At 43.9% G+C, this 27,607-nt stretch overlaps 1 protein-coding gene across 1 annotated transcript in view; it reads left to right on the top strand.

Annotated features, from left to right (window-relative positions):
• kcnq4 (potassium voltage-gated channel subfamily Q member 4) overlaps nucleotides 1-27,607 on the top strand; it is a 545,719-nt gene that overhangs the window by 35,645 nt on the left and 482,467 nt on the right. The window lies entirely within an intron of this gene.

Genomic DNA, 27,607 nt, shown 5'->3' with positions numbered 1-27,607 from the left:
AGGTGTATGTATACATAGATCCCTGAAAGTTGGGAGTCAAGTAGATAAGGTTATTAAGAAGGCATACGGTGTCTTGGCGTTTATTGGTAGGGGGATTGAATTTAGGAGTCGCAGTGTCATGTTGCAACTGTACACAACTCTGGTGCGGCCGCACTTGGAGTATTGTGTGCAGTTCTGGTCCCTACATTATAGGAAGGATGTGGAGGCTTTGGAGAGGGTGCAGAGGAGGTTTACCAGGATGTTGCCTGGTATGGAGGGGAGGTCCTATGAGGAGAGGCTGAGGGATTTGGGGTTGTTTTCGCTGGAAAGAAGGCGGCTAAGAGGGGATCTTATTGAAACATATAAGATGATTAGAGGTTTAGATAGGGTGGATAGTAATAGCCTTTTTCCTCTGATGGAGAAATCTAGCACGAGGGGGCATAGCTTTAAATTAAGGGGTGGTAGTTATAGGACGGATGTCAGGGGTAGGTTCTTTACCCAGAGGGTGGTGAGGGATTGGAATGCCCTGCCTGCTGCAGTTGTAAATGCGCCTAGTTTGGGGGCGTTTAAGAGATCCGTGGATAGGTTTATGGACGAGAAGGGATTGGTTTAGGTTAGTGGGTCATTGTTTTGTAACTGGTCGGCGCAACATCGTGGGCCGAAGGGCCTGTTCTGCGCTGTAATGTTCTATGTTCTATGTTCTATGAAAGAAATATTGTAAAATTTTGTAATTGTAGCTCTATACAAATTGCAATTATATATCACCTTTCATGACCATAGAGTCTTTGAAGATGCTTTACAAACCACAAAACCCCTTGAAGTATAGTCACTGGTGTAATGTAGAAAATACAATGACCAATTTTCATTCAGCAAGATCCCACACACACAATCAGATAATCTGCTTCAGTGATTTTGGTTTAGAGATCAACATTGACCAGAACACCAAGGAAATCGTTCCACCCTCTTACCATAATGCTATCGAATCCTTTACATCTAACTGCAAGAGCAGTCAGGTCCTCTGTTTAACATCTCATTCAAAAGATGCACCGTGGCAGTGTTGCCAAGGTGCATCCCTCAGTTTTGCGTGTCAGCCAAAGAGTGATCATGTCTCTGTAGCGGGACAGGAACTCAGAACCTTCTGGTGCAGAGTGAAAGAGCTCACAATTCAGCAAAGAGTTGGTGTAGAACCCCCACACTGCCCCACTCTTTGCTGCTTAGGGCCATAGAAAGCAGTTCCATTTATCTGTACCTTTTCAGGGAGAGCCTGACATCCAGTGCTGAGAGGTAGACTGTTTTGTTGGAGTTGTGATGCTTATGAAGAGAAATAAATGAGGTTGAAGAATATTAAAAATGTATGAAGATTTTCTTAGAATCCCTACAGTGCAGAAGGAGGCCATTCAGCCCATCGAGCCTGCACTGACAACAATCCCACCTAGGCCCTATCCCCATAACCCCATGTATTTACTCTTTTAATTCCCCCGAAATCAAGGGGTAATTTAGCACGGCCAATCAACCTAACCCGCACGTCTTTGAAGTGTGGGAGGAAATTGGAGCACCCGGAGGAAACCCACGCAGACACTGGGAGAATGTGCAAACTCCACACAGACAGTGACCCGAGGCTGGAATTGAACTTGGGTCCCTCGTGCTGTGAGACAGCAGTGCTAACCACCGTGTTGCCCCTAATTAAGGCTGGGAGCAGACTGAGAAAGTGAACAGTTAAGACTTCTAACTAACGTCAAAAACTAATGATGACCTTGGAAATGATTGATAATGCTGGTAAGATCATAATCTTAAATATGATTGATAAGCTGAATACTAATGATAATCAAGTCTCTCAACACCAGGTTAAAGTCCAACAGGTAGCACAAGCTTTTGGAGTGTTACCCCTTCATCAGGTCAGTTCACAAACGGGACTTAAATAGACACAAACTCAATTTACAAGATAATGGTTGGGGTGCGAGTCTTAACAGTAATCAAGTCTTTACAGATACAGACAATGTGAGTGGAGATAGGGTTAAGCACAGGTTGAAGAGATGTGTATTGTCTCCAGTCAGGACAGTTAGTGAGATTTTGTAAACCCAGGTAAGTCGTGGGGGTTACAGATAGCGTGACATGAACCCAAGATCCCAGTTCGAACAAGGCTTCTCCACTGCACAGGACCTTCAACCGATGCTATACACTGGATACATCGATGACATTTTCTTCCTTTGGCTTCATGGTGAACAATCACTGAAACAACGATTTGATGATATCAACAAGTTCCACTCCACCATCAGACTCACCATGGATTACTCTCCAGAATCGGTTGCATTCTTGGACGCACGCATCTCCATCAAGGACGGTCACCTCAGCACCTCACTGTACCGCAAACCCACAGATAACCTCACGATGCTCCATTTCTCCAGCTCCCACCCTAAACATGTTAAAGAAGGCATCCCCTACGGACAAGCTCACCGTATACACAGGATCTACTCAGATGAGGAGGATCACAACAGACACCTCCAGATGCTGCGAGATGCCCTCTTTAGAACAGGATATGACGCTGACTCATCCATTAACAGTTCTGACGTGCCACAGTGAAAATCCAGACAGACCTCCTCAGAAGACAAACACGGGGACACAGCAGACAGAGTACCCTTCGCCGTCCAGTACTTCCCCAGAGCGGAGAAGCTACGGCATCTTCTCTGGAGCCTTCAACATGTTATTGATGAAGATGGACATCTCGCCAAGGCCATCCCCACACCCCCACTTCTTGCCTTCAGACAACCATACAACCTCAAACAGACCATTGTATACAACATACTACCCAGCCTTCAGGAGAACAGTGACCATGACACCACACAACCCTGCCACAGCAACCTCTGCAAGACATGCCGGATCATCGACATGGATGCCATCATCTCACGTGAGAATACCATCCACCAGGTACACGGTACATACTCTTGTAACTTGGCCAACGTTGTCTACCTGATACACTGCAGGAAAGGATGTCCCGAAGCATGGTACATAGGGGAGACCGTGCAGACACTACGACAACGGATGAATGAACATCGCTCGACAATCACCAGGCAAGACTGTTCTCTCCCTGTTGGGGAACACTTCAGTGGTCACGGGCATTCGGCCTCTGATCTTCGGGTAAGCGTTCTCCAAGGCAGCCTTCACGACACACGACAGCGCAGAGTCGCTGAGCAGAGACTGAGCATACGAGGATGGCCTTGGGTTCATGTCACACTATCTGTAACCCCCACAACTTGCCTGGGTTTGCAAAATCTCACTAACTGTCCTGTCTGGAAATAATACACATCTCTTTAACCTGTGCTTAACCCTCTCTCCACTCATATTGTCTGCATCTGTAAAGACTTGATTACCTGTAAAGACTCGCATTCCAACCATTATCTTGTAAATTGAATTTGTGTCTATGTAGCTGTTTGTGAACAGAACTCGTCACTCACCTGATGAAGGAGCGTTGCTCCAAAAGCTCGTGCTATCAAATAAGTTGGACTTTAACCTGGTGTTGTGAGATTACCTACTGTGCTTACCCCAATCCAATGCCGGCAACTCCACATCATGATAATCAGAAACACCAATCGGTAAGTTTTTGAATTGAGACTGCCCCATGCTTACTGAAGATCAAAAGAGAATTTCCATGTGTCAGAGTGCCTGGGTTCAACTTTTACAGATGCACAATAGAAAGCATTCCTTCTAGTTGTATCACAGCTTTGTATGGCTCCTGCTCTGCCCAAGACCGCAAAAAGCTACAAAGGGTTGTGAACAATGTCCAGCCCCATCATGCAAACCAGCCTCTCATCTATTGACTCTGTCTACACTTCCCACTGCCTCGGCAAAGCAGCCAACATAATTAAGGACCCCATGCATCCCGGGTGTACTCTCTTCCACCAGAAAAGAGATACAAATGTCTGAGGTCATGTACCGACTGATTCAAGAACCCCTTCTTCTCTACTACCATCTACTACCTTATATTAAGCTGATCTTTCTCTACACCCTAATTACGACTGTAACACTCTTTTTTGCACTCTGTCCTCTCCTTCTGCCCTGTGTAGTCTATGAATGGAATGTTTTGTCTGTATAGCGTGCAAGAAACAATATTTTTCACTGTATACCAATGCATGTGACAGTAATAAATCAAATCAAGTCAAACTCTGGCAGAAGAGACAGTTCAAAATTTTGCCAGTGCCCCCCCAATCTCGTGAAACATAAACCTGTGCTTTGAATAAGGAAGGTCTCACATTGAGGCATGACTTAAAAAAATTGCCGCAAATTAAATAAAATTGGTGATCTAGTCTTCCAGCTGTGTATTGTGTTTATAGCACATGTAAATATTTAGACACTCAAATTGTTCTTACATTTGTTAAATGGCTGAAGTATGTTGAAACAGTGAGACTCTGAAGACCATTAAATTGCTTTCTGATGTCATTGGGAAAGCTGTGAGATAATTTAGAGAAAAGACGGGAAAAAGACGGAGTTTCCGAAAGAAGTTTCACATCTCCGGCGTCACTGTTTCACTATGGGAGCTGTGATGCTCAAGAGGAGGGATAGATGACATGAAGAATAATGAAAATGAATTAAGATTTTCTGGTTAAGTGCAGATTGGGAAAGAGAATAGGGGGTAAACTGAGACTAACAGCAATAAATAAGGATGACCTTGAAAACTATTGATAATCCTGGTAACTGATCATGATCTTAAATATGAATGATAAGATCAATACTTAATATTCACCCCCAAAATTATATCAATCCCAATGAATAATAAATCCAAAACCTAATAACAATCCCCATAACTAGTAATAACCCAAATAACTAATGACAACCTCAATAACCAATGATAATCCCACTAACTAATAATAAATCAAATAATTAATGATAACCCTAATAACTAATAATAATCCCAATAACTAATAATATCAATAACTAATAATAATCCTAATAACTAATAATATGAATAACTAATAATAATTTCAATAAGTAATAATCTCAATAACTAATAATAATCCAAATAACTAATAATATCAATAACTAATAATAATCTCAATAAGTAATAATATCAATAACTAATAATAATCCCAACAAGTAATAATATCAATAACTAATAATAATATCAATAAGTAATAACCTCAATAACTAATAATAATCCTAATAACTAATAATATCAATAACTAATAATAATCTCAATAAGTAATAATCCCAATAACTAATAATATCAATAACTAATAATAATCCAAATAACTAATAATATCAATAACTAATAATAATCCCAATAAGTAATAATATCAATAACTAATAATAATATCAATAAGTAATAATCTCAATAACTAATAATAATCCTAATAACTAATAATATCAATAACTAATAATAATCTCAATAAGTAATAATATCAATAACTAATAATAATCCCAATAACTCATAATCTCAATAACTAATAATAATCCCATTAATGAATGAAAACTCCAATAACTAACAATAACCTCAGTAATGAATGATAGTCTTTCTCACGAATGCCTACACATTGTAATCCATAACAGAAAGCAGAGATAAAGCTTCCATAGAGAGAGGGTATCTTGGGGAATTAGGAGAGGATTCTGTTCTCAGGTTAATGGTGAATTTGTTGACAAATGGCAATGTCCTAATGGACCTATTTTCAGCTTTGGTGACCCCCACATCATTTGGTTATGGATTGAAACACTAGTGAATTTGTTGTGGAATTGTACTCCAGTATGCTCCTTCCTATTACACAGTGAGCTAGACCTAAATCACCAACCCCATATAGTAAAACCCTGACTCAATACTTTGTCTGCTCCCAAATAGACTTTTTCTACATTCTCCCAGCAAGCTCCCCAATCCTGCATTTTCCATAAAGTTCTTTACGTCCACAACTCTGCTGCTCCATAACATTTTGCTCATCAATTCCTGCTCCAACTGCTTTTCCTCATTCACCCGACACTGGCTCCTTTCGCCTTGCTGAGTTCCCTGTGTGAAGGCAGGTCTGATCCACAGCACTGTGACCCCTCCATCAGATGTGGGACAAGGATCCGGAATCCTCCCCAGCCGGAATGGGGATCGAACCCTGTGCTGCTGCCACAAATCGAATCCACACCGGCTGCTCAGAATCAACCGCCCCCTCCCAAGGAGTTCCAGTCACCGTGACAACACACACTTGTCCAGGTATGATGTAGTCTGGAGCTGTGGAGAGAGCTGATCATGTCTCCAATTTCTATCTGACTGAACAGGGGTCTCTCCCACTCCTACCGCCTGCTGTTGGCGTGTGTTGGAAGGATTAAGGGTGGCACGGTAGCACAGTGGTTAGCACTGCTGCTTCACAGCTCCTGGGTTCGATTCCCGGCCTCGGGTCACTCTCTGTGTGGAGTTTGCACATTCTCCTCGTGTCTGCGTGGGTTTCCTCCGGGTGCTCGTTAGGCCGAAGGGCCTGGTTCCCAGCCTGTTTTTGTTCTTTTTGTTCTTTGCTCCAGTTTCCTCTCACAGTCCAAAAATGTGTGGGTTAGGTTGATTGGCCATGCTAAAACTGACCCTTAGTGTCCTGGGATGTATAGGTTCGAGGGATTAGTGGGTAAATGTGTAGGGGTATGAGGATAGGGCCTGGGTGGGATTGTGGTCGGTGCAGACTCGATGGGCCAAAAAGCCTCTTTCTGCACTGTAGGGTTTCTATTATTCTATGAGTTACAAGTTAAAATTCAGGTTGTGTGGCCCTGTAATGAATATCCGTTCCTTGGCCTTCAAGCTCTGAACTGGAACTTTGTACCCGTGTTTCTGGCTCAGGACCAATGGGGCTCCCCACTGCATCTCAAGACCTCCTTCCTCGAGCCCCAATACCTTGAATATAAAATTTTCACCTTTAACATGGCCATAACCAAGGATCTTGGGGTCCGGGTCCACAGGACTCTTAAATCGGCCTCGCAGGTGGAGGATGTGGTCAAGAAGGCGTATGGTGTACTGGCCTTCATCAATCGAGGGATTGAGTTTCGGAGTCGGGAGGTAATGCTGCAACTTTATAAGACCCTTGTCAGACCCCACTTGGAGTACTGTGCGCAGTTCTGGTCACCTCACTATAGGAAGGATGTAGAAGCTATTGAAAGGGTACAGAGGAGATTTACAAGGATGTTGCCTGGATTGGGAGGCATGCCTTATGAAGTTAGGTTGAGGGAGCTGGGACTCTTTTCCCTGGAGAGACGAGGGTTGAGAGGCGACCTGATAGAAGTTTATAAAATGTTGAGTGGAATGGATAGGGTGGACTCTCAGAGGCTATTTCCCCGGGTTGAAATGGTTGCTACGAGAGGACACAGATTTAAGGTGCGGGGAGGCAGGTACAGAAGTGATGTTAGGGGTAAGTTTTTCACTCAGAGGGTGGTGAGTGAATGGAATCGGCTGCCGTCAGTGGTGGTGGAGGCGAACTCGCTGGGGTCTTTTAAAAGACTTCTGGATGAGTATATGGGATTTAATGGGATTGGGGGTTATAGATAGGTCTATGGATTGGTAGGTATTGATGTGATCGGTGCAACTCGTGGGCTGAAGGGCCTGTTTGTGCTGTAGTGTTCTATGTTCTATGTTCTATAACCCTCCCTGTAACTTTCATCTCTGTAACCTCCTCCAGCATTGCAAATCTCCCAAATTCTGTTCCTCAGAATCCGACCTCTTGTGTATCCTCCTTTTCCTTCTGCTTCCTTCAGCTTCCACTTTCTAGAATATTCCCTCCCCAGATATTCATACTATCATATGGTAACCCTATTAATCTCCTCTTCATTGGTTCAACATGCATTATTTGTTTACGCCTCTGCGATTTGTCTTTTGGTGCTGACCTACTTTAGAGGCCCTGTGTAAATAAAACTTTTTGCATTATTTGGATCTTGCCTGAAACTCTGACTTGGTAAGCTAAAGGGAAATTATTCTCTCTTTCTTTAGCTTGAATGCAGGTTCCCACTGAAATGGCCAGCACAGAATTCCAGTGCTTCAGGTGAACCCAGTTTGCGATTAATATTTGGTCTGTTTTATTTTGTTTTATTTTATCTGCGCAAAGATATTTTGGCCTTGGAGGGAGTGCAGAGGAGGTTTACTAGGCTGATACCGGAGTTGAGGGGGTTGAGCTATGAGGAGAGGCTGAATAAACTAGGCTTGTACTCGTTGGAGTTTAGAAGAATGAGGGGAGATCTCATTGAGACGTATAAGATGATGAATGGGATGGATAGGATAGAGGTGGAGACACTCTTCCCGCTCAAAAAAGACAGTAGGACTAGAGGGCACAGCCTCAAGATAAAGGGGGGGCGGTTTAGAACGGAGTTGAGGAGGAACTTCTTCACTCAAAGGGTGGTGAATCTCTGGAATTCTCTGCCCATTGAAGTGGTGGAGGCTACCTCGCTAAATATTTTTAAGACGCGGGTTGATGGGTTTTTGATAAGAGAGGGGATTAAGGGTTATGGGGAGAGGGTGGGAAAGTGGAACTGAGCCACGACAGATCAGCCACGATCTTATTGAATGGCGGGGCAGGCTCGAAGGGCTAGATGGCCTACTCCTGCTCCTATTTCTTATGTTCTTATGATCTTATTTTGGGGTTGTGTTTATGACACCACTAAACCCTCCTGCCTCTTTAAAGGGTGCCCTGTTTATTTGAACATAGAACACTACAGCACAAACAGGCCCTTCGGCCCACAAGTTGCGCCAATCATATCCCTACCTACCAGGCCTATCTATAACCCTCAATCCCGTTAAATCATTATTTGGTGCATTTCCAGTCTTCAAGCAAGTGACACCTCACTAAAGGAAAGTTAGAGGGAGTATCAGAGAGCTCTTTGCTTCCCTGAGCTCACTGAAGGGCAGTATGAGCTTGTTAAGAGTTTGCCAGCCAGACATCAATGGCAGGGTACTGTCTATTTGGTCAGACTGGGGCATTTTGGCTCAGGAAGTAGCGCACTCCCCTCTGAGGCAGCAAGTTGTGGGTTCAAGTCATACTCCAGGACTTGAGCACAAAATGAAGGTCGCACCCCTGCACAGTAATGACAGAGTGCTGTGCTTCTGAAAGTGCCATTTTTTGGATAAAATGTTAAACTGAGTCCCTATCTAAAGTGGATGTCCGATGGTACAATTTCAAAGAAGAACATGAGAGCTGTCCTGGTTAAATCTTTGCCAACATTAGTGTAACAGATGTCCTGGCTGTTACCACTTTGCAGTTTGTATGCAGATTGCCTGCCTCATTTCATCGAAACGTAGAAAATAGAAGCAGGAGTTGGCCATTTGTCCCTTTCCCCATCACAGCAGGATTTCAACAGCATGTCATTGGCAGGAAACTACTTTGCGAAGTCCTGTGGTTGTGGAAAGAGCTATATAAATGCAGGTCTTTATTTTGTTAGGGAAAAGATATGAAAATAACACGGAGTGATTAATGATCAGAGCACAAAAGCTATGCCAGGTTTTGGCACAGCGGCCGTCAGTCTTGAACTCTTTGAGGTTGGAAGTGTTCTGGTTATTACTTCCCTCATTTTGGCCGGTCTGAAATCATTGCTGATAGGCCTGACACAATTTGAAAGATTGGAAAGGACTTTGTGCCCAGGACAATCCTTGACAATTGGCATCATTCTAACTATCTGTGGTATACCTCACAGAGCTGGTCAAAAATTCAAGAGTAGGGAGAGAGAAAGAGGGAGAATGGTAAATAATAGTGGACCTATTGAGGTAGCAAAAGATGAGAGGTTAAACAGCAGAGAAAATAGAAGCTGTTTCACAATTCCCAGTGCAAACTTCATTTATTATAATTCATTATATAAACAACGTGGGAATTCTCACCATGGTAACTCAGCTCAAACAAATTCATAATACAAAAAATTATTTATATGTGTATATATGTGAGTTGTTTTTATCTTCTGGCTGTGCCAGGGATCCATGTTGTTGGTTTTATTTTAACCCTCTCCTGCAATAGCAGCTCCTCCCCCTCCTCTCAATCAGACATCCAGGCGCTGATCTCCGGTCCACTCGAATGGGTGATGAGTTGAACTGATTTGGTTGTTCATAGAATCGTAGAACCCCTACAGTGCAGAAAGAGGCCCTTCGGCCCATCGAGTCTGCACCGAACACAATCCCACCCAGGCCCTACCCCCCATATCCCCACTAATCCCTCTAACCTACACAACCCTGGACACTAAGGGGCAATTTCTTAGCATGGCCAATCAACCTAACCCGCACATCTTTGGACTGTGGGAGGAAACCGGAGCACCCGGAGGAAACCCACGCAGACACGAGGAGAATGTGCAAACTCCACACAGACAGTGACCCGAGCCGGGAATCGAACCCAGGACCCTGGAGCTGTGAAGCAGCAGTGCTAACCCACTGTGTTGTTGTTGGCAGCATATTCGTCACTTCAGCTCCTATTTTCTCTTGTGCTTTCATTCTAGAGAATGGATCATTGCTCCTTCTCTCTCTCTCTCCTCATTTTTTTCTCTCTACTCTCTCACATCCTCTTACCTCCCCCTTATTCACACCGATAGAGCTCAGTATTTGGCCGTGAGTTCTGTTTCAAGTCTTGAACTTAATTACCAGTTGCTGTTGCTTTAAAAATATTTTCGCCTGGGCTATTTTGGAGGGGTTCCTTCTAGACTCGTGTCAACGTTGTCAACCAGGAAGGAGAGGTGTAACCTGGCTCAGTTGCTGCTTAAGGGTGACTTGCGTTGAATGAATTATTAGCGCTGAACAAGTAATCCTGAGTTGTGAGTTTAAATCTCACCATTTCAATTTGAGAAATTTGAATTTGGTTTACGATATCTGGAAATTATAAGTTGATATCAGTAAAAGTGATGTGAGGCTGTCATTAAAAAAATCCAATTGAATCACGAATATCCCCGACATTCATTGTACAGAAAATGACCATTCAACTCAACGGGTCCATGTCAGACATGAGCTTTCTCCCAAAACACCTCATCTCACCCTATCCGCAGATACTTCCACTCCTTGCAGCCTCACGCATTTAGTGTAATTACAGGAGGCAGCATTTAATAAACATGTCCCCCATCACAAACACCTCCATATCCCACTCCTGTGTGTCACCTCCCTCGCACGCCAAGACCCTGAATGCCCCCCCACATGACCCCCCCGACCTGCACAACCACCTCCTTGCATAAGGCCTACATCAGTGTGTATACCCTCCCGTCATAGTCTCACACCCACTCATGTACCACGCCCACTTGGGCCCCATCCCCTTGGCACTTCCCTGGCACACTAATGGTGAAACAGAAAGAAATCCCACAACACCAGTTTAAAGCCCAAACAGAACTCCCAGCCACCTGACGAAGGGACAGGCTGTCCCGAAAGCTTGCGGCTTTTGCTACAAATAAACCTGTTTGGACTTTAAAACTGGTGTTGTGGGATTTCTTTCTGTTTTACCCCAGTCCAATGCCGGCATCTCCACATCAACACTATAATCCCTGAAAGTAGGGAATCAAGTAGATAAGGTTGTTAAGAAGGCATACGGTGTCTTGGCGTTTATTGGTAGGGGGATTGAATTTAGGAGTCGCAGCGTCATGTTGCAACTGTACACAACTCTGGTGCGGCCGCACTTGGAGTATTGTGTGCAGTTCTGGTCCCCACATTACAGGAAGGATGTAGAGGCTTTGGAGAGGGTGCAGAGGAGGTTTACCAGGATGTTGCCTGGTATGGAGGGGAGATCCTATGAGGAGAGACTGAGAGATTTGGGGTTGTTTTCGCTGGAAAGAAGGCGGCTAAGAGGGGACCTTATTGAAACATATAAGATGATTAGAGGTTTAGACAGGGTAGATAGTGATAGCCTTTTTCCTAGGATGGAGAAAGCTAGCACGAGGGGGCACGGCTTTAAATTAAGGGGGGGTAGTTATAGGACTGATGTCAGGGGTAGGTTCTTTACCCAGAGGGTGGTGAGGGACTGGAATGCCCTGCCAGCTGCAGTTGTAAATGCGCCTAGTTTGGGGGCGTTTAAGAGATCTGTGGATAGGTTTATGGACGAAATGGGATTGGTTTAGATTAGTGGGTTAGTGTTGTTTTTTTTTAAAAGCTGGTCGGCGCAACATCGTGGGCCGAAGGGCCTGTTCTGTGCTGTAATGTTCTATGTTCTATAATGGTGTCCAAGCAGGCAGTGCCAGCGTGCCAGGTGAGCACAGCCAGGCTGGCTTTGTCCAATGAGCGCTGCCTGTCCATACACCATACTACCCAGGGGCTTCAATGGTCTCCGATTCTCCCAGCATGGCCATGGTACCTGGTCTTCACTCCTGCAGAGAAGTAGTGATTCGCGCCAGTGTGACATAATGGCGCTGAATGTGAAAGCACCCAGGACGGCAGAAGTAGCCGTGCCAAACCAGGTAGGTCCTTTACCCATTGTACCTGACTGGGTACAAATCAGAGTTTTGCCTTCGCACGTAACCTTCCCTGCCCACTATGCTGACTGACCGGCACAGCGAGCCACTAAAACAGTGCCCCAAACCTTCACAATTGATAGCAAATTGTTGGGTTCTAATCTAACTCCATAATCTCTCTTGGGGTTTCTGATCCGTACCCTAACAAGGTTCAGAGGGTAGAGCTCAAAGCTGCAGAGACGGGATGGCTTCACCTCCAGAAGTTTCAGAATTACAATAATGCTGAATAAAGAGAAGTTAGTCTGTGATTATAGACATGTACATGCCTGGGCTTTCTTCCATTGTGCCAATGAGCAAGAAAGACAGAGAGATTTATCGAGCTATGATGGATAAAGTTTCATCACAGTCCGTTGGTGAAAAACATGACAGTATCCTTTCAGAAAGAAATCCAGTGACCATCTGATTACAATGGAATTCATGGCGATTTGGGTAATAAATGTGTTAATGTCATGTTAGTTGTTTATAGAGATTCAGAATAAACAGATGGGGGATAATGATTGCTTAACTATGTTGAGCAAACACATAACATAAGGGACTGCTGGGACTCTGAAAGTTGATGGGTAGAGGTAGAAAATGTTGCATTCTGTAAAAAGGATTTACAGAAAAGGGTTTGTACTTTCCGTTTTTCTTGCGTTCTAGTTAAGAATTGACCTGAAATACGAACTTTGTATTCTCTCTAATCATACTTCACCCGCTGAGTGTTTCCATCATTTCCCTCTTCGATTTCAAATTTCCAAATTCCTCTGTATTTCATTTCTGCACAAGGATAAGGTTAGAATTAGGCTGGAATTATTATTCAATCAGGAGGCAATTCAGTCAGAATGTGAAAGGTTATTAGAATATGGTACAGAGTAAAGCTCCGTCTACACTGTCCCCGCATCAAACACTCCCAGGACAGGTACAGCACGGGGTTAGATACAGAGTAAAGCTCCCTCTACACTGCCCCCATCAAACACTCCCAGGACAGGTACAGCACGGGGTTAGATACAGAGTAAAGCTTCCTCTACACTGTCCCCCCATCAAACAGTCCCAGGACAGGTACAGCACAGGGTTAGATACAGAGTAAAGCTCCCTCTACACTGTCCCCCCATCAAACACTCCCAGGACAGGTACAGCACGGGGTTAGATACAGAGTAAAGCTCCGTCTACACTGTTCCCCATCAAACACTCCCAGGACAGGTACAGCACGGGGTTAGATACAGAGTAAAGCTCCCTCTACACTGTCCCCCATCAAACACTCCCAGGACAGGTACAGCACGGGGTTAGATACAGAGTAAAGCTCTCTCTACACTGTCCCCCCATCAAACACTCCCAGGACAGGTACAGCACGGGGTTAGATACAGAGTAAAGCTCCCTCTACGCTGTCCCCATCAAACACTCCCAGGACAGGTACAGCACGGGGTTAGATACAGAGTAAAGCTCCCTCTACGCTGTCCCCATCAAACACTCCCAGGACAGGTACAGCACGGGGTTAGATACAGAGTAAAGCTCCCTCTATACTGTCCCCCCATCAAACACTCCCAGGACAGGTACAGCACGGGGTTAGATACAGAGTAAAGCTCCCTCTACACTGTCCCCCATCAAATACTCCCAGGACAGGTACAGCACGGGGTTAGATACAGAGTAAAGCTCCCTCTATACTGTCCCCCCATCAAACACTCCCAGGACAGGTACAGCACGGGGTTAGATACAGAGTAAAGCTCCCTCTACACTGTCCCCCATCAAATACTCCCAGGACAGGTACAGCACGGGGTTAGATACAGAGTAAAGCTCCCTCTACACTGTCCCCCCATCAAACACTCCCAGGACAGGTACAGCACGGGGTTAGATACAGAGTAAAGCTCCCTCTGCACTGTCCCCCATCAAATACTCCCAGGCCAGGACAGGTACAGCACGGGGTTAGATACAGAGTAAAGCTCCCTCTGCACTGTCCCCCATCAAACACTCCCAGGACAGGTACAGCACAGGGTTAGATACAGAGTAAAGCTCCCTCTACACTGTCCCCCATCAAACACTCCCAGGACAGGGGCAGCACGGGGTTAGATACAGAGTAAAGCTCCCTCTGCACTGTCCCCCATCAAACACTCCCAGGACAGGTACAGCACAGGGTTAGATACAGAGTAAAGCTCCCTCTACACTGTCCCCCATCAAACACTCCCAGGACAGGGACAGCACGGGGTTAGATACAGAGTAAAGCTCCCTCTACACTGTCCCCCCATCAAACACTCCCAGGACAGGTACAGCACGGGGTTAGATACAGAGTAAAGCTCCCTCTACACTGCCCTCGTCAAACACTCCCAGGACAGGTACAGCACAGGATTAGATACAGAGTAAAGCTCTCTCTACACTATCTCTATCTAAGTACAGGGGGTTATTTTCCCATCCCGCCCGCCATGGGAATTGTAGTGGGAGGGGAGGTCCGTTGACTTCAGGTGGGATTTTCCAGTTTTAGGGTGAACATGGTCAGTAAATCCCAACCTCAAAGTAAAGCTTTCACATCATTCCAGCAAACTTATACCATTTCTTGTTTGCAGTATTTCTGGCCATTTAACATTGCTTCAAGGAAACAATTTATCGGTGATATTTTAAGTGAGAGAATTTTATCCTTCAAAATAATGTTAACCGTTTGGACCATCTGGGGCCACCTTTCTCCTTGGTACCGATGTGTAGTGAATGCAGAGTCAGCCTGTTTAGTTTGAACCCGGCATGCACTAGTTTATAAATATTCCCCACACATTGCCGACATCAGACACAGGCTTCTGACCACTGGGAGAGGGATATTGGGAATCATTAGCAAACTATTCTGGGAAAGGCAGCAAAAGCTGCGGGTTTGGGTTGTGAGAGGGAACACATAGCTCACGCTGACTGGATCAATGTGTGGCATTCTCAGTTCCCAACTGAGCGCAAGCAGAGAGGACTAACGAGCCTCAAACCAGGCCCAAGAATAGAGGTTCCAATACGGAGATAAATCATGTGAAACAGGTTCAGCAAAAACTGCTGAGCACAGAATCACAGAATAATTGTAGCACTAGGAGCAGGCCAATCAGCCCATCTGCCAAAAAAGCAATTTACCAAGTTCTATGTCTAATCCCTGTAATCCTGCACTTCCAGATAATATTGCAATCCCCTTTTGAAAGCCTCTGTTGAACCTGTCTCCACCACAACCTCATAGAACATAGAACATTACAGCGCAGAACAGGCCCTTCGGTCCACAATGTTGCGCCGACCAGTTAAAAAACAATGACCCTCTAACCTGAACCAATCCCTTTTCATCCATAAACCTCAGGCAGTGCATTCCACATCTTAACCACTCACTGATGAAAAAGGCTTTTCCCAATGTCACCATTGCTTCTCCTGCCTTTTACCAGAAATCTGTGCCCTCTAATTCTTGATCATCCCACCAGTGGGAACAGTTTCTCCATATCTATGCTAGCCAGGTACCACCTTTCTCTCACTCCGATTTTGAACATCTCTATTAATCCTTCTTTCAAACTTCCCTATCCAAGGAAGAAAATCCCAATTTCTCTAATCTATCACCACAACAATTCTTCTGAATCTCAAAGGACTACACATCCTTCCTGAACCCATGTCCTATACCAATTTAATTTAACACCATTGCTCTGGTAAACTATGCCCCTATTAAGAAAGTCCAGGCTAATGTGTTCTTGAGAAACCGTGCTCTCTCAACCTGTCTTGCCACTTTCAGTGACTTATGCACATGTCCACCCAGATCCCTCTGCTCCTGAACCCATTTTCCCACCAAAATGAAGCACTTCACACTTCCCTGCATCAAATTTCATCTGCCATTTATCCACCCATTTATCGACTAGCCTGTTAATGCCTTTTTGAAATGTTACACTATTCACCTCACAGTCCAAATTTGACATTATCCGAAAATGTTGATATTACGCTCCGTACACCAAGGTCTGGAAAATATATATCAGGAAGGGCAGGGATCCCAACACTGGCCCCTGGGGAACATGACTACAAAACTTCCTTTGGACCAAAAACATCCAAAACACTACCCTCTCCCTTTTCTGTCAGTCAGTTCCGTGTACATGCCCCTAATTGTACAGCACAGCAGAGTACAGCAGAGTACACAGTAGAGTGCACAGTACAGCAGAGTATAAAAGAAGAGATGAACTTGCCATAATCATGTTGGGGGTTTACATAAGAACATAAGAAATAGGAGCAGGAGTAGGCCATCCAGCCCTTCGAGCCTGCCCCGCCATTCAATAAGATAATGGCTGATCTGTCGCTGCTCAGTTCCACTTTCCCGCCCTCTCCCCATAACCCTTAATCCCCTCTCCTATCAAAAACCCATCAACCCGCGTCTTAAAAATATTTAGCGAGGCAGCCTCCACCACTTCAACGGGCAGAGAATTCCAGAGATTCACCACCCTTTGAGTGAAGAAGTTCCTCCTCAACTCCGTTCTAAACCGCCCCCCTTTTATCTTGAGGCTGTGCCCCCTAGTCCTACTGTCTTTTTTGAGCGGGAAGAGTCTTTCCACCTCTATCCTATCCATCCCATTCATTATCTTATACGTCTCAATGAGATCTCCCCTCATTCTTCTAAACTCTAACGAGTACAAGCCCAGTTTATTCAGCCTCTCCTCATAGCTCAACCCCCTCAACTCCGGTATCAGAAAAATCACATTGGCAAAGGTGGCATAGATGATGAGTTCATAGAATGTCTTCTATTAGGGCAGCATGTTCTGAAGCCAGCCAGAGGGCAGGCTATACTAGACTTGGCACTATGAAATGAGATGGGATTAATCGATAATCCTATAATGAAGGTAGGGAGCAACAATCATAATGTGATTCAATTTTACATCCATTCTGAGGGAGGGAAGAGTGTATGTAAGACTAGTATTTTGAACTTAGGTAAGGTTAGGTGGATTTACAATGGTAAATATATAGGGTTATAGGGATAGGGCCTAGATAAGATGTTCCTTAGGAAAGTTGGTGCAGACTCAATGGGCCAAATGGCCTCCTTCCACATGATTAGGGATTCTACGGTTCTATGACGGCATGAAAGCAGAGATAGCTAACGTGAACTGGCAAATGTGCTGAAGGGATAAAAATCATTCGATATTCAGCAGCAGACTTTTAAAGGGATATTTTAAAATATACAGGATAGACCCATCCAACGAGCAAAAAAAATTCCAAGGGGAGGGTCCATCATCCATACTTAACTACAAAGTTAAAGATAATAATAAAGAAATAGTCTATTTGTGTAAAGACTAGTCACAGGCCAGAAGATTGGAAAGAATATAAAGAGCATCAAAGAATGACAAAAGATTGATAAGGAGTGAAAAGCTAGTGTGTGACAGAAAGCCAGCTCGTAATATAAAGATGGAGAGTAAGAGTTTCTATTGATAGTTAAATAAGAAAATAGCTAACAGAGTGAGAATTGGTCCTTTAGAAAGTGTATCTGAAGAATTGATAATGGAAAGCAGGACAATGGCAGATGGATTAAACTGGAATTTTGCATCTGTCTTCCCCATAGAGGGCACAAGTAACATTCCAGATATAGCTGTAAATCAGGAAATGGAAGCGAGAGAGGGTTGCAGGAAAATTACAACCACCAGGGAAGTGATACTGAGCACATCTTTGGGTCTGTGGGCTGATAGATTCTGGGTGTGGATAGATTTCACCCTAAGATCTTGAAAAAAATTGCTAATGAGATAGTTGATGCATTGGTTTTAATTTTCCAAAATTTCTTGGATTCAGGTTCATTTCAATTAGATTGGAAGGAAGCAAAAAGGGAGTGAGACAGAAAGCCGGAAACTACAAGCCTACAAGTCTAACACCTGTCATTGGGGAAATATTAGAAACTATTATTAAGGACATTGATTTGTGAAAAGGAAATCATGTTCAACCAAGTTATTGGAGTTCTTGGAAGGAGTTACATGTGTCACGGATAAAGGGAAACTAGTGGATGTACTGTACTTAGATTTCCAGAAAGCGTTTGATCATCAAATATTATTGCATAAAATTAAGACTTGTGATACAGAGGGTAACATTATTGGCATGATTTGAAAATTGGCCATCTAACAGGAAACAGAGAGTTGGTATAAATGGGTCTTTTTCTCTGGGCAGGATGTGATGTGTGGTACATCACAGGGATCATAGATCATAGAACCCTACAGTGCAGAAAGAGGCCCTTCGGCCCATCGAGTCTGCACCGAACACAATCCCACCCAGGCCCTACCCCATTATCATACCCACTAATCCCTCTAGCCTCCACATCCCTAGATACTAACAGGCAATTTCTTAGCATGGCCAATCAACCTAACCCATGCATCTTTGCACTGTGGGAAGAAAGCGGAGCACCCAGGGGAAACCCACGCAGACACGAGGAGAATGTGCAAACTCCACACAGACAGTGAACCGATCCGGGAATCGAACCCAGAACCTTGGAGCTGTGAAGCAGCAGTGCTAACCACTGTGCTACCGTGCCGCTCCAAGTGCTGGGGTCTCACATTGTTCCAATTTACATAAATATCTTGGACAAAGAGGCTGAAGACATGGTTGCTAAATTTGCTGATGACACAAAGACACAAAGACAAGTAGGAAAGTAAACTGTGAAGAGGACATAAGGAGGCTGCGTGACTACGACTCATCTCTGTCCTAAATAGTCTACCCTGTATCTTCAGACTGTGACCCCTGGTCCTGGACACCCTCACCATTGGGAACATCCTTCCTGCACCTATCCTTTCTAGTGCAGTTAGAATTTTATGTTGTATGAGATAGGTCGTATGTTTATATGTTGCTCTTCTTAACTCCAGTGAATGCAATCCTAACTGACTCAACCTATCCTCATATGTCTGCCATCCCAGAAATCAGACACTCATGTAGCTACTGCAACAAAGGTCCAAATTTTGACCAGGGGTTGAGTGTGAGCTGAGACTGGGGGAGATTTGAGAGGTGGTGAAATTAGCAGTTTCCTCAGTTCATCAGATTTAAAAGTGACTGGAAATTCTTCTACACTAACACCAATTAATTAACTCCCTCAAATTCTTCTGAATGAAACAGATATATTTTAAATATTCCTTGCATGGTAAAACAATTCCATTTGTTCATTCCCCAGATCTCCTGTAAACGTGTCTGTGAATAGCAGTTTCTTCATCAATTGTGATGAAGAGTGTTAGACCCCTTGGAATTGCTGTTAATTCACCCATCTTTCTCAAACTGCTGGGTTCTGCCCTCAGTGTCCAGTCAACTGGGCTGGCACGGTGGCACAGTGGGTTAGCACTGCTGTCTCACAGCGCCAGGGATCCGGGCTCGATTCCCGGCTTGAGTCACTGTCTGTGTAGAGTTTGCACGTTCTCCCTTTATCTGTGTGTATTTCCTCCGGGTTCTCCAGTTTCCTCTGCCAGTCTGAAAGATATGCTGCTTAGGTGCACTGGCCATTCACAATCCTCCCTCATGTATCCGAACAGGCACCAGAGTGTGGCAATTAGGCCGTTTTCACAGTAATTTCATTGCAGTGTTAACGTAAGGCTACTTGTGACTAATAAATGAAAACTTAAAAAGCAACTGGTGCAGTGGATGGGAATTAGTTAGACTTCAGCAGCTACTGAAATGCCTGACTCTCGCACTCTCCCTCATTACCATCTGAACACAGTGGAATGGGTGAGGAGGAAAAGGATAGAAAAGACAAACAAAAGAAAGGGGCGCAGCATAGCTGACATGAGGTTCTATACTGAAAGCTGGAAGATTAGGGGTTAAAGGGAGCTGTGAGCTGATCCCTCTGCGCAGCTGCCTCACATAAACAGATCAGCAGAGTAACAGGATGTTGTGGGTCTGCGCTCTGCCTCTTGCCCTTTGTTTCGCCAGCGTCTCATCTCCAAAGAAGGTGAAGATTGTGAAGAGGAGCGAGATGCTCAGAGATGGATGTTAAACACTCTGTCACTCTAAAGGAAATACGGGCTGTTAGCAAACATTACCGAACAGCATTCTAAACACATGCATTGTTACAAACTACCGCACTTGATATTTGGCTGGCATGTCGTGGCAACTTCCTGCGTTGTACTAACCAGTTGTTTCAGATGGAGATTCATATAAAAGTTATCATTTATTAGGAACACAAGTATTCAATTCATTCCTTCATTATTTCTTTGAGGTTCCAGCATCAGTATTAAGGAGCAGTTTTAATCTTAGCTGTTTGAGCACACTTGTTGACTGAATGTGTGCCCAATCAGGGAAGGAGGTTTCAGGAGGGAGATGTTCATCCTGTCGATCAGGTTGTGGCTCAGTGGCTCACGTTCAAACTTTGGAGACAGCAGGTTGCAGGTTCTAATCCCATTCCAGTGACCTGCTTGAAGAAGCCAAGGCTGACTCATGCTGTGTAATATCTAGAGAGGGCTGCATCATAAAATCATAGAATGGTTACAGCACAGAAAGAGACCATTCATCCCCTCCTATCTGTACTGGCAATTTACCCAGTAAGAAGTCTCACAACACCAGGTTGGACTTTAATCTGGTGTTGTGAGGCTTCTTACTATTTTTACCCAGTCCAACGCCGGTATCTCCACATTACCCACTGTCAGTTCGCCACCTTTTCCCTGTAGCCCAGCACACTTCTCATTTTCAGATAATGATCCAATTCCCTTTTAAAAGTCAGGATTATCTCTGCCTCCAGCAGACTCTCAGGCATAATGTATTTCACACTCTAATTACCTGTTGTGTAAAAAAGGGTTTTCCTTGTATCACCATTTTTTTTGTCAACTGCCTTAAACCTGGGGCAGTACAGTGGTTAGTTAGCACTGCTGTCTCATAGCACCAAGGACCCGGGTTCTGTTCTGGCATCAGTAACCTGGATAGGTTAGAGAAGCTGGGAATGTTCTCCTGGGAGAAAAGAAGTTTAGAAGAAGATTTGAAAGAGATATTCAAAATGCTGAGAGATCTGGACAGAGCAATAGAGAGAAACTGTTCCCACTGGGGGATGACTCTCTATGTGGAGTTTTTGTCCATTCTCCCCGTATCTGCGTGGGCTTCCTCCGGATGCTCCAGTTTCCTGCCACAGTCCAAAGATGTGCAGGTTAGATAGATTGGTCATGCTAAATTGCCCCTTGGTAGGGTAAATACATCATGGTGATAGGGACTGGGTGGGCTTATTGTCAGTGCAGTCTCAATGGGCCAAATGGCCTCCTCTCACACTGTAGGGATTCTAGGATGATTCTGTTTTGGTTCTTGATCCTCCCCTAGTGGGAATTGTTTCTCTCTATTGCTCTGTCCAGATCTCTCAGCATTTTGAATATCTCTTTCAAATCTTCTTCTAAACTTCTTTTCTCCCAGGAGAACATTTCCAGCTTCTCTAACCTACTCAAGTTACTGATGTTTTTCATCACTGGATGAATCTTTTCTGGTCCTTCTCTCATGCCTTCATATCCTTACAGAGTGTCCTACCCAGAGCTAGACACAATGCTCCTCGTGAGGCCCTGTCTACTTTATGTAAAAGATCCTAAGAAAATGTGGGAAGAAGAATATGGGAGCTATTTCTCATCCTTTCACCAATATTTACCTTGCAACCAGCATCATTAAAATATTCTAGCTGGTCATTGTCACATGGCTGTTTGTGGGATAGTCTAACAGAGCGGATGAATATAAAAGTAGGGAGGTCTTGCTGCGGCTGTATAGGGCATTGGTGAGGCCGCAGCTGGAGTACTGTGTGCAGTTTTGGTCGCCGTACTTACGCAAGGATATTTTGGCCTTGGAGGGAGTACAGAGGAGGTTTACTAGGCTGATGCCAGAGTTGAGGGGGTTGAGCTATGAGGAGAGGCTGAATAAACTAGGCTTGTACTCGTTAGAGTTTAGAAGAGTGAGGGGAGATCTCATTGAGGCATATAAATTGATGAATGAGATGGATAGGATAGAGGTGGAGAGACTCTTCCCGCTCAGAAAGGATAGTAGGACTAGGGGGCACAGCCTCAAGATAAAGGGGGGGCGGTTTAGAACGGAGTTGAGGAGGAACTTCTTCACTCAAAGGGTGGTGAATCTCTGGAATTCTCTGCCCGTTGAAGTGGTGGAGGCTGCCTCGCTAAATATTTTAATACGTGGGTTGATGGGTTTTTGATAAGAGAGGGGATTAAGGGTTATGGGGAGAGGGCGGGAATGTGGAACTGAGCCACGACAAATCAGCCATGATCTTATTGAATGGCGGGGCAGGCTCGAAGGGCTAGATGGCCTACTCCTGCTCCTATTTCTTATGTTCTTATGAGCTGATCAGAACTTTTATAAGATTGTAAATTCAATCAAAAAGTCCATGAAAGAGGAAGGACCATTGAGATATATCAATGACCATGTTTAACTGAATTCAACTGAGGTCACATAACTCAGATCAGTTAACCACATGTCTGTTGATGTATCTAAAGCTTAAAAGTTCAAATTTCTCTTTATACTTTTATCTTATTCTTGTTAAATGGTGAACCCCTCTTTCCCTTGAGCTATGGAATTGTCAACGTTAGGAAGATTTCTTTTGATTTATATTCACATGGGGATGGTTCAGGAGCTGTATCTTTTCTCATTCCCTTCTATAACATGTGGCCAAATCTTTTGAAGGGAATCTATAAGATAGAAGCAGGGAAGTTGTTTCCACTGGAGGGTGAAACTAGAACTAGGGGGCATAGCCTCAAAATAAGGGGGAGCAGATTTCGGACTGAGTTGAGGAGGAACTTCTTCACCCAAAGGGTTGTGAATCTGTGGAATTCCCCGCCCAGTTGAGGCTCCCTCATTGAATGTTTTTAAGGCAAGGATAGATAAATTTTTGAACAGTAAAGGAATTAAGGGTTATGGTGAGCGGGCGGGCAAGTGGAGCTGAGTCCACGAAAAGATCAGCCATGATCTTATTGAATGGCGGGGCAGGCTCGAGGGGCCAGATGGCCGACTCCTGCTCCTAGTTCTTATGTTCTTACGTTCATAGGTTGCAAAAGCAGGAAAGTCATGTTGGAGTTGTTTAGAACTTTGCTGAGGCCATAGCTAGACTACTGTGTGCAATTGTGGACACCATAAATAGGAAGGATGTGATTGCACTGGGAGGGGCGCAGAGGAAATTCACTAGGATGGAACAATGAAGTTAAGAGGAGAGGTTGCATAGGCTTGGGTTGTTTTCATTGGAACAGAGAAGATTGAGGGGTGACCTGATCGATGATGAGCAGCATAGACATGGTGGATAGGTAGCAGACATTGCCTTTAATTTAAGAGTCGGTCACGAGGGTACGTAGTTTCAAGGTGAGGGGCAGGAAGTTTAGGGGGAATGTGAAGGAAAGCATTTGTACCCAGAGGGTGGTGACAGTCTGGAATGTGCTCCCTGGGAGGGTGGGAGAGGCAAGTTGCCTCACATCCTGTAGAAAGGACCTGGAAGAGAACTCGGCACGTCATAACGTTCAAGACTATAGGCTAAGTGCTGTTAATGGGATTAGACAGAAGGTCAGGTGTTTCTTGTGTGTCGGTGCAGACTATATGGGCCAAAGAGCCTCTTCTGCACTGTCCAATTCTGTGATCGTACAGCACCATTACCGAACCACAGTGAGTTGTAAGGACTGACACACTCTTCTTCTGATTTCCTTTTGTATCAAAATACTGTTTGAGTTTATCCACATGACACACTCTGAGTTTTCCTTCAGTCTGACATTCTCAGCAAATAATTCACCTCACTCAATTTCCTTTCGATATAACAAGACCCACTAAACCTTGCTTTTAATGGTTCACTGGCACTCATAATTTATCCCTGCCGGCAAAACTACATAAGTTTTATTTCTTATCTGCTTTTTTTCTCATCACATGCTGTGAAACTTTTAAGTGGTGTTTAGCCAACTCACCAGCCCTAGTAATCTTTCCTTAAAGTTTGACACATAGTCCAACAAAGTAATCTCAGGACACTGACTCACCAATTTCTCCTTGATAAGTAGTTCTCTTACACCAAAAACCAGCTCAAATGGACTGAATTTATTTGATTCATTAGATGCATCCCTGATTGCAAATAATGCAATCTATTTATCCCAAACCTCTGAATAATCCTGACTATGGACCCTCAATATGGTCTTAAAAGTTTGATGCCACCAATCTAATGCGATTTTGGATGATATGCAGTTGATTAAAATTGCTTTACTCCTGAGCTATCCCTAACTTCCCTGAATAACTCCAGTGTAAAATTTGACCCTTGATCTGAGTGTATTTCTGTGGGTGGCCTGTACCTGTTGAAAAAAAATTAAGTAACTCCTCTACAATACTTTTAGCTGTAATATTACGTAATGGAATGACCTCTGGAAATCTGATAGATGCATCGATTATAGTCAAGAAATGTTGATTCCCACTTTTTGTATTAGACAGGGGACCCACAAAATCAATTAGGACGCTCATAAAAAGTTCCACAAATGCTAGAATAGGCATCAACTGTTTGGGTTTGATTGCTGTTTCCCTATATCTTGATATATTTTACATGTCTGGCAAAATTCAACTACATTCTTGTGTAGTCCAGGCCAATAAAAATATTTTTCTATTTTTGCTTGAGTTTTCCTTACTCCTAAATGACAGGTATCTCCACAGGTATCTCATGCGCTACCCAGCAGCAGCTCCTTTCTATAAATCCCCGGTAACACAATTTGATGAACTTCTGCCCACTTCTCATCCACCTGAGTATGTAAAGGTCTCTACTTCCTCATTAAGACATCATTTTTATGTATTGACTCTCTGGTATACACTCAGATTCTTCTTCTGCGCGTACCTTCTGATACGACTGCCTTATCTCCGCATCTTTGTTTTATAATTGTGCCGACTCAACCTCTTCACTTTTTAATTTCTATTCCTGTCTCCCTGTGACTTTGTGATCTTGTCACCAACCAGTTGGGAAAATAAAATGGCAGGATATACTTTGTGCAACGGTTGTTTGATTTTCCACCAACTTTTCAACCACAATAGGCGTCACTGCCACCTATGAATCAGCTATATCATTACTCAGGATAAACTGGAGAAGATAATTTCTCTATTACTCCAACTACCACTTTACCACTTTTCACTGGACTCTCCAACTTTGTGCTACATAACGGAACACTACTCTTTTCACCATGAATCCCACATACTTACACATGTGGAATTTTCTGGCAATACTCCTTCTGAATTACATATCCCCTCATCTCTCACCATTAAAGAATGACTTGCTCCCATATCTCTTTATATCTTACTTCTTTTGGTACACATGAGTAAACCTTACCCACACATGTAAATTCTTTAAAGAGATCTGGCACTCACTTCTTGACCAACCCCTGAACAGGCTGTGTACATCCTTCTGCACCTCTGTAACAGGTTTAAGGTGCTGGGGAGCAAGTACAGAGGAGATGTTAGGGGTAAGTTTTTCACTCAGAGGGTGGTGAGTGAGTGGACTCGGCTGCCGTCAGTGGTGGTAGAGGCAAACTCGCTGGGGTCTTTTAAAAGACTTCTGGATGAGTATATGGGATCTAATGGCATTGGGAGTTACAGATCGTTCTATGGCTTGGTGGGTATAGATGTGATCGGCAAACAGGGCCTGTTTGTGCTGTAGTGTTCTATGTTCTATGTAACTTCAACAATGGTTTCCTTTACTACTTTAACAAATTGCACTGGCTTCTCTGGTGTCTTGGCGTTTATTGGTAGGGGGATTGAATTTAGGAGCCGCAGCGTCATGTTGCAACTGTACAAAACTCTGGTGCGGCCGCACTTGGAGTATTCTGTGCAGTTCTGGTCCCCACATTATAGGAAGGATGTGGAGGCATTGGAGAGGGTGCAGAGGAGGTTTACCAGGATGTTGCCTGGTATGGAGGGGAGGTCCTATGAGGAGAGACTGAGGGATTTGAGGTTGTTTTCGTTAGAAAGAAGGCGGCTAAGAGGGGACCTTATTGAAACATATAAGATGATTAGAGGTTTAGATAGGGTGGACAGTGATAGCCTTTTTCCTTGGATGGAGAAAGCTAGCACGAGGGGACATAGCTTTAAATTAAGGGGGGGTAGTTATAGGACGGATGTCAGAGGTAGGTTCTTTACCCAGAGGGTGGTGAGGGATTGGAATGCCCTGCCTGCTGCAGTTGTAGATGTGCCTAGTTTGGGGGCGTTTAAGAGATCCGTGGATAGGTTTATGGATGGAAAGGGATTGGTTTAGGTTAGTGGGTCATTGCTTTTTAACTGGTCGGCATAACATCGTGGGCCGAAGGGCCTGTTCTGCGCTGTAATGTTCTATGTTCTATGTTCTATATCTGCCTTCCCAGTGCTTTTCTTAATCCACTAACACTGTGATTTTGTTACAGTGAAAACATCTGAGGCTTTTTATTTCTCTTCTGCCCTCCTGTGATTCCTTTTTCACCCGAGGCAAACTACCTTTACTTCCTCCAACGAGATCTCCTCGAGGATTCTTCTTTTTTCCAGTTTCTATCCCCCACAGATTGAAATTGAACCTTGATTTATGAACCAATTCTGCCATTTCATAAAACTCTCTCAGTTTTATGCGTCTGTATTTCTAATATTTCAGGTTCAAATTTTCTTTCGGGTTCCTGAGATTCTAGTGCTCTTTTTCTCTTCCTTCTCTCTCTTTTTGTTCTGTAATTGATATTCTTTCTTTTTCGTTTTCCTTTGCCATTCCAAGGCGTTTTATTTGGAATTGAATTCTAGCCAATTCCAATGCATCGGACTGCATTTCTGTAAATTTTAAATGCTGAGCTATCACTGTTATTGTCTCAACCTTCCTCGCCCCTTCGCATAGAGTCAACTGTGGCTTGTTTGCCAATTCCAAAATCTATGCTTTCGTAAACCACTCTGAGCAACTTCTTCCACACCGAAGGAAAACTTCGCGTCTCAAACTTAAGCCTCTCAAAGAGTCATTTTTCCTCTCCTTATTTAAACTAACTGAATGCAACCTGAAAAGAAAGCCACTACACGACACCTACTGTTTTTGAATTCAATAATACTAAACCAAACAAGGAATTATAGGTTTTAATCCCACAAGAGCCCCCAGCTCTTGTTAGGGTACCTGACTAGAAACCCCGAAGTACATTATGAAGGCCAACTAGACCCTAATAGATTTATTTTGTTTTGCCATTAATGTGAGGGTTACATGTTTCACTCCAGGTGTGATTCTGTTAACAATAAAGTTTAACCATAATGAACTAATTAGCTTAACTTTTACCAGTTGAATTACTTAAACATGACAAAACACAAACCTACTAACCTACCTCTATTAGTTCCAATTTAGGTAATA

This window comes from Carcharhinus amblyrhynchos, chromosome 24 (genome assembly GCF_965287045.1).
Source record: "Carcharhinus amblyrhynchos chromosome 24, sCarAmb.v2.hapA, whole genome shotgun sequence".
NCBI lineage: Eukaryota > Metazoa > Chordata > Chondrichthyes > Carcharhiniformes > Carcharhinidae > Carcharhinus > Carcharhinus amblyrhynchos.
The sequence above is the reverse complement of the archived record's forward strand: the minus strand, read 5'-3'. Positions and strand labels throughout refer to the sequence as shown.